Raw genomic sequence first — 8,203 nt, forward strand, 5'->3', positions numbered from 1 at the left:
TATAAGTGTGTCTCATACCACTATTTGGGACATATTTATACTAAAAAAAAATCATTTGTTTATTGAAAAATTTAACTGAGTGTCCTATAATTTTATTTGCTAAATCTGGGGCCCCCACACTCAAAGCCCCTATCAGCCAGGCAAGCCAGAAGCCACTGCTCCGGAATCCATGGCCATCCACATCTCAGGACACGCCCTCCACAGTGAGATGATAGCCAGGCTTAGTGCTCCCAGCTGTACCCACCAGAAGGACTTCCCTTGACCACTGTCCTTCCAGGCCACTGCTGAATGGAGCAGTAGTGAGTAGCAGCCCATTTTCAGCCAGCACCAACAGAGTACACAGCTGTGAACTAGCCCCGGGAGGTTTTGTCAGTTGACTATAAAGAGCTCCCCGTCCCTACCAGGAGGCCATAGATGTGTGTGAGGGGAGAGGTATTGGTGCAACAGAGCTGGATGACATCAAATTCTAGGTCACCTATTTATGAATTTACTGAAGCTCTCTGAGTTGCTTAGACATTGGTCTGTCTGTCCACCATGAGGCAGTCCCCAACCCAAATGTGCAATTTCCCAAATGTTTGATTAACTGTTCTACCCTCACCTGAACTTAATACCCAGCTCATGAAGGTCATCTTTGGCCACAGAGTCACTTAATGCACCATGGCCAGGTGCTTAGTCTCTACCAGGGCCCAGTAAAACATCAGAAGTAGTGATCTGCTAGACATGCTGGTCCTCCTGTCTTGGGGCTCTGTCGCAACTCTCCTATCTGCACTTTCCAGATACCCACACAGCATCCTTGTCTGCCACACTCTCTCTCAAACTCTCAGATCAGGGTTCTATAACCTGAGTGGTAACACTTGCTTCCATCGCAGTCTAGTTTTGCTGTAGGCTGTGTTCTTGCTCTGGGCTCCACTTGAAACTCGTAGGTTTTCAGTTAACCCCTAAATGAATTACCACGGTATTCCCAAGTGCACGGGAATAGACGCTGCCTCCAAAAGTTAGCGTCCTGCCAAGCTTCTTTCTGAGTGGTCAGGGCTACAAAGGGAAACCAGTTCTCCCTTGCCCATAATAAATCTCTCTCTGTGTCTCTCTGCCTCTCTCTTCCTCCCACCCTTGGTTTGACAGCTAGACCTCATTTTCACACTTCAAAACTTAGAGTTTTATCTGGTAACCATTCTTGGAGAATGATTTGGGAATTCCAATGACTTGTTTTTTAATTCCAGAAAATAAAACCCAACTCTGTCCTTGGGTGTAATTCCTAATCTTCCCTTTCTCATGTGTGGTCATGTGTTTGGACTGTAAACTCATCTGGTGGGAACTGTACTTACATTTCTGTTTTATACGATGATGAGGGTGTGACGAGACACCCACCGAGGTCCTTCTCAAGTCTTCAGGGACCCGCTGAGCCTATGATGGGTGACTTGGGTTTTGCTGCTTGCCAACAGGGGCTTCATAATGGTGCCCATCCAGGAAAGTAAACACACATGTAATGAGGAGAGGGATATACACATGTAAGGAGGAGGGCTATATCCCCTCCCTGTGCCTTCCTGAGGTAAATACTGCTTTGGCTACCAGTTGTTGTTTAGACTTTGATGAAGCAACGGTAGAGAAAAGAGTATGAAGGCAAAGATTGGTCAGTTCAATACTCATTCAAAATGTCAGTCATCAGACTGGGTGGCCAGAAGGCAAGATTGTCAAGGGCTGGTGCCTTCCTTCTATGCAGGCGCCTTCCCCACCCACCAGCAGCGTGGAGCCTGCTCCTTGGTTTGCTACCCTTGGTGTTCTCACCCAGCAACAGCGCTGATAGAGAGCATGTTTGTATGCATGGCCGTATGTGTGGGTACATTTAACTTTTAAGATCTAATACAGTTTCCTTTGGCAGGAAGGAAGAAAAAATAGGATATCAATAAGTATTAATGAAGTAATTATTTATTAATAATAAATAATTCCCCCTTTAAAAAATTCCAGGGATGTCTTGAGATTCCAGGACAGCTCAACAAATATGAATCCTAGAGGAAGTAAAAAATGCTTCATTTCAATAAAAATAGTCCCCAAAAGCTACCTGCCATCTCTATGATTCTTGAAATTCTGCCAAATCCTAACCTATTATTGCCCCTTTAAAGGAATTTGCTAGTTTTTTTTTCCTTTGGCTTAGTTTTTAATGCATTGTTTTATTGATAATCACGTTATAAATATTAGCTTACATGGGAAGTCATTCACGGCAAATTGTTAGGAGAAAAAAAGCAGATTATAAAACAAAATGAATTCAAGTTTATCTTCAAAACACACATATACATTTAAAATGTAGGAGGAGATAGGCTAGGCACAGTGACTCATGCCTGTAATCTCAGCACTTTCGGAGGCTGAGGTGGGTGGATTGCTTGAGGCCAGGAGTTCCAGATCAGCCTGGCCAATATCGTGAAACCCCGTCTCCACTAAAAATACAAAAATTTGCCAGGTGTGATGGTGCATGCCTGTAATCCTAGCTACTTGGGAGGCTGAAGCAGGAGAATCACTTGAACCTAGGAGGCAGAGGTTGCAGTGAGTCAAGATTGCGCCACTGCCCTCCAGCCTGGGCAACGGAGTGAGACTCTGCCTCAAAAAAAAAAAAAAAGATTAAAAGTAAATAAATAAATATTAATGGCCAAAATTGAGTCCCATGGCCACCTCTAGACCAGTGACTGGCCAAGGAGAACGTGATGATCATGACTAGTTCCACCCAGTGACATTTCATCTCCCAGGGCTGCAATGGAAGCTGGGTAGGGCATGAGTAGGGAATGGATGATATTTGACTGCAAAGGTTTTTTGTTTGTTTGTTTGTTTGTTTGTTTTTGCCAGAAATGTTCCCATTGCACTACGGATCACTTAAATCCCTGTCTTCCAGCTGCCCCTCCCCACTACAAGATCTCCAGCAGCAGCAGCTAGTTGTTATCAGCACCACGCACGGCTGATTCTTTGGAAATAATGGCTGAACACCGGCCATCAGGATGAAGGATGGATGGCCACGTTGTTGGCAGACTAAAGGTTCAGATGCAGCTTCAGACACATGGAGGGTTCTGGAAAGGGAGAGACCTTGTAAGCCGAGTGTCCAGAAAAGACATTCAGGAGGCAGGAAATAGGACCTTGAAGGATGCGCCCCCTCTCTGGTTTTATTAGTCCTTCTCATAGATTTATTTATCCTTATGAAACAATTTCCTTCACTTATATGCATTCTCTCTGGATTTGATTAACTTTTTAGAGGTTTTGTCATGCGGGGCTGAACCAGTTTGGATCTAAACTTGAGCTTTTGGAGGATTTTGTTTTGTCATCCGTGTGGTTTTAACTCCTTAAATTGAGCTGTGCCAATCCTGGGATCTGTTCCCCCTGCATCCTGCCATATGGTGTGATCTCTCTTTTCCTCAGACAGTAATCCTGCAATTGTCTCCTTTCCGATCCCCCGACTAAGAGCTGTTTTAAGAACTGCTTTTCTTCCACATTTGCTCTTTCTTACGCCTCTTCTGCAGGAGGCTGAGCTGGCTGGGCTCCTTGACAGGACCCACATCATTGAGACCAGACTCAGTGGCATCTGCTTGTGGCTGAACGGATGGAGGGTGAACAGGTGTCTCAGCTGGGAAATTAATCCTTGGCTAACGCCAGTGAGCCTTGTCACTCATGCAGCATTTCATTTTACCCACAAGATTAAAAGCTTCCTGAGCCAAACACCGTTTCTTATACCCTTCGTATCCTCACAGCACCTAATAACATGACCTCACATGGAGCAGGGGTTCCATAAATATTTATTAGTATCCTAATCTTTCATCACTAAGGTAGTGTTAACACCGATGATGAGCTTGTGAGTCAGATTGCATAGGACACCAAAACGAGAGCTGAAATGCAAAAAGTGCAGGAAAGAAAAAGATGCAACAACATGACTTCTGTTTACCCTAACGTATCTCTGATTTTCTTTTCTGCACTGCTGGCTAATTGGGAACCATGCACATGAACAATTCTCAAGATGTGTGAACAACAAACCTAAGAAGAAAGAACACAAAACAGCTTGAGGGAGTGAGCGGGAATCGCTCCCTTAACTCTGAGTGTCTCCTTTCCTGAGTGTTTCAGGAGCACCAGACCTGGCCTGATACTGCACATAAGTACCCTCCCATCCCCCCGACAGCACTGAGATGGGAGGGGCGTGACCCCCATTTTATTGCTGAGATACTCAAGTATGAGGTGGTTGAATTACTCATCCAAGGTCACGGAGCTGGTTGTTGGCAGATGTGAGCCTGTTCTCTGATCTGTCCCTTAGGGGACACAATTCAGGCCAGCGGTCTCTGCAGCCCCAGATGGAATGATGAGAAGCTGCCCTGTGGCTGACTATCATGCCTGGCTTGTGGTCTCCTCTCAGTTGCCCAGGGTAACTGCATATTTAGTCCATCTCCATTGATTCACACTACAAGAAAAGCCAACTTCCACCTTCCACCTAGGAAACTAGTGTCTTAGTCCATTCCAGCTGCTATAACAAAATACCATACACTGGGTGGCTTATAAACAGCAGAAATGTATTGCTCACTGTTCTAGATGCTGGGAAGCCCAAGCTCAAGGTACCAACACATTTTGTGGTGTCTGGTGGGGGCCTGCCTCCCGATTCACATGTGAAGTCCCCTCACTCTGTTCTCACATGGCAGAAGGGGGAATGAGCTCCCTTGGGTCTCTTTGATAAGGGCACGAATCCCATTCTTGGGGGCTCCATCCTTGTAACCTAATCACCTCCTAAAGGCCTCACCTCCTAATACCATCACATTGGGGATTAGGATTTCAACATATGAACTTTTGGGGGACCCAAACTTTCAAACCATAGCAACTAGCTTGACTCTAACATTCAGGCCTGGAGCTAACTTGGAGCACTTGCCCCACAGCTGGCCTTTCTCTCACCTGGCTTCCGGGGTGACATCTAGTTAGAGGCTTGGTGGTCACTATAGGGTCATAAGCTTGTCTGCCCAGAAGTTTTTAATAAATACCCCTGAATTTTCCTTGCAGGAAGCTCCTCTGTTTCCTAGCCTGGGGATGGCTCTTTCCATACTTTTTCTCTCCCTGCAGTTGCAGCAATCTCTGGCAAGGCCATTACATAAGCAGTGTCTCTTGCCAGCTGTCACCAAGGCCACCGGAAAAATCAAGACATATGTAAGCCAGCAATGGCTCACCAGAGGCCGGACAGCCCCGCATGCTCATTACTGCCTGCTTGGAGCTGGGTTTAAGCCCTCTCATGACTGCCAGCCCTGGATTTTTCCAAAACATGAAAAACCACAATGATATGCATTTGCTGCAGATTTTTTTTTCTTTCTTTTTTACTTTTTTTTTTTTTTTGAGATGGAGTCTCATTCTGTCCACCAGGCTGGAGTGAAGTGGCATGTTCTCGACTCACTGCAACCTCCGCCTCCCAGGTTCAAGCAATTCTCCTATCTCAGCCTCCCAAGTAGCTGCGATTACAGGCGCACGGCCCCACACCCAGCTAATTTTTGTATTTTTAGTAGAGACAGGGTTTCGCCATGTTGGCCAGGCTGGTCTTGAACTCCTGACCCCAAGTGATCCGCCCGCCTCGGCCTCCCAAAGTGTTGGGATTACAGGCGTGAGCCATTGTGCCCGGCCAACTGCAGATTTAAAACCAATTAAGACACTGAGGAGGTAGAACACAAGGCTAGAAACATTACCCTGAAAGCCATCTGTCCTTTTTGGTTCCTGATTTCTTCCTGAGGTCAAGGTCCGTACTTGTTCCTGTTTCCACATCCCACCTTGTTATGAGTCCATTTGTGTGTTTTTTGTGTGTTGCTGTAAAGGAACACCTGAGGCTGGGTCATTTACAGGAAAAGAGTTTTATTTGGCTTATCGTTCTGCAGGCTGTACAGGAAGTATGGCATCAGCATCTGCTTCTGGTGAGGCCTCAAGAAGCTTCCACTCTGGCCAGGCACAGTGGCTCACGCCTGTAATCCCAGCACTTTGGGAGGGCGAAGCAGGCAGATCACTTGAGGTCAGGAGTTCAAGACCAGCCTAGCCAACATAGTGAAATCCCACCTCTACTAAAAATACAAAAATTAGCTGAGCGTGGTGGCACACACCTATAGTCTCAACTACTTGGGAGGCTGAGGCACAAGAATTACTTGAACCCAGGAGATGGAGTTTGCAGTAAGACAAGATTGTGCCACTGCACTCCAGCCTGGGCAACAGGGCGAGACTCTGTCTCAAAAAAACAAAACAAACAAACAAAAAAAAACGAAGCTTCTGCTTGTGGCAGATGGTGAAGGGGGAGTGGGTGCACCACAAGCGAGAGAGGGAGCAAGAGAGAGGAGAGAGTTCTCCGATTCTAACGGCCAGCTCCCATGTGAACTAATTGAGCAAGAACTCACTCATTGCTGTGAGGAGGGCACCAAGCCACTCATGAGGGATCCACCCCACGACCCAAACACTTCCCACTAGGCCCCATCTTCAACATGGAGGGTCACATTTCAACATGAGAGTTGGAGGGGAAAAATAAGCAAATGATACTCCCTTCTCCCACCACCAGCTGCATGACTGTGAGTGAGTCATTTGGCCTCCCTGGGCCTCTGTGTCCTCATCTGCAAAATGAATGAAACCATCAACAGGGTCCCCTTCCTTCTGAAGCTCAATTTGTTCTAGTGTGGGCTGGCCTGGAGCACCCCTTCCTCCTCTCTGTCTCTGATCCTGCAAGACCTGGGCATGAAGCCGGTGCCCACACCTGGTGTGTGGATGGCCAGGGCTATTTTCTTGCAGCTCTTAGGTGAGGGACCACACCGTTTGTTGGAGCCAGAAGTGAGTATGTGACCCCTATATTCATTCTACTAGGTGTTAGGTGACCACAGGGGTTTCCATGCCAGCTCCCCAAATTCTAACTGGTTTCTTTACAGAGCCCTTTGTCTACATCATCTCACTTGCAGCCTCCCCATGAAAGCAGCAAAATCCCCAGTGAGGATTCCTGATCTGCAGATGAGGAAGCTGGTTGGGTAGGAGGGAGAAGTGACTGAGGACAGCAGTGTCATAGATTACGACCACTGCGTCCTCCACCTGACCCACTTAAAGAAAGGAAAGGAGGGATTGGGGACGGTTCACTCTGCATCGCCCGCACACCGATGCCACGGCTCACCCTTCCAAGCCAGCACCTCCATGAGCCAACACCACTGGGAGGTACAGAACTACCATCCAACCTTCCTGGCTGGCTGCACTCTCCCTTCAGCCCTCCAGCCTCCAGCGTGCTCCGTCCACACAGAGAGAGCCAGCAGGAAAGAGGGCAGTCAGGTCCCTGTAGCTGACAAGATGAGTGAGCTGTATCTAAGAACTTGGCGGCTCAGGGTTCAGAAAGAGCCGAGGTGTGAGCCTTCAAGAGAAAGGCTCAACGTGGGTCAGTTTTCCCCCCTGGCAGGTAGGGTAATAGATATTTCAGAGTTTCATAAGAAGGAGGCAAATCTACACAAAATGCCCAGCACAAGGTTGGTCAATAAACAACCGTAATTCTCTCTGTGCTCCCTGTGAGTATCAGGCTGGGACCTCGCAAGCCACACCACACTCTGAGGCAGCAAAGATCCCAGCCTCTTTGGCATTCCAGTTGCATAATCTTGTTGTTGTTGTTGTTTCAGTCAGGGTGTCGCTCTGTTGCCCAGGCTGGAATGAAGTGGTGCCATCATAGCTCACTGCAGCCTCCAACTCCTGGGCTCAAGCAATCCTCCTGCCTTGGTCCCTCAAGCAGCTGGGGACTACAAGCAACACCATGCCTGGCTCTTTTTTTTTTTTTTTTTTTTTTTTTTCTGAGACGGAGTCTCACTCTGTCACCCAGGGTGGAGTGCATGGCACAATCTCAGCTCATTGCAGCCTCTGCCACCTGGGTTCAAGCGACTCTCCTGCCCGGCTAATTTTTTAATTACAATTTTGAAACTGGAGTTAAGAGTCAAAAGATGTACAATCAATCTAGTAAAGTGAAACCCAAAACAACTTCTAGAAAAAGGGAAGAGTCGGGCCAGGCGCAGTGACTCATACCTGTAATCCCACCACTTTAGGAGGTTGAGGTGGGTGGATCACCTGAGGTCAGGAGTTCGAGACCAACTTGGCCAACATGGCAAAACCTCATCTCTACTAAAAATACAAAAAAATTACCTGGGCATGGTGGTGGGTGCCTGTAATCCCAGCTACTTGGGAGCTGAGGCAGGAGAATCGCTTGAAC

Source organism: Macaca fascicularis, chromosome 16 (genome assembly GCF_037993035.2).
Source record: "Macaca fascicularis isolate 582-1 chromosome 16, T2T-MFA8v1.1".
Classification (NCBI taxonomy): Eukaryota; Metazoa; Chordata; class Mammalia; order Primates; family Cercopithecidae; genus Macaca; species Macaca fascicularis.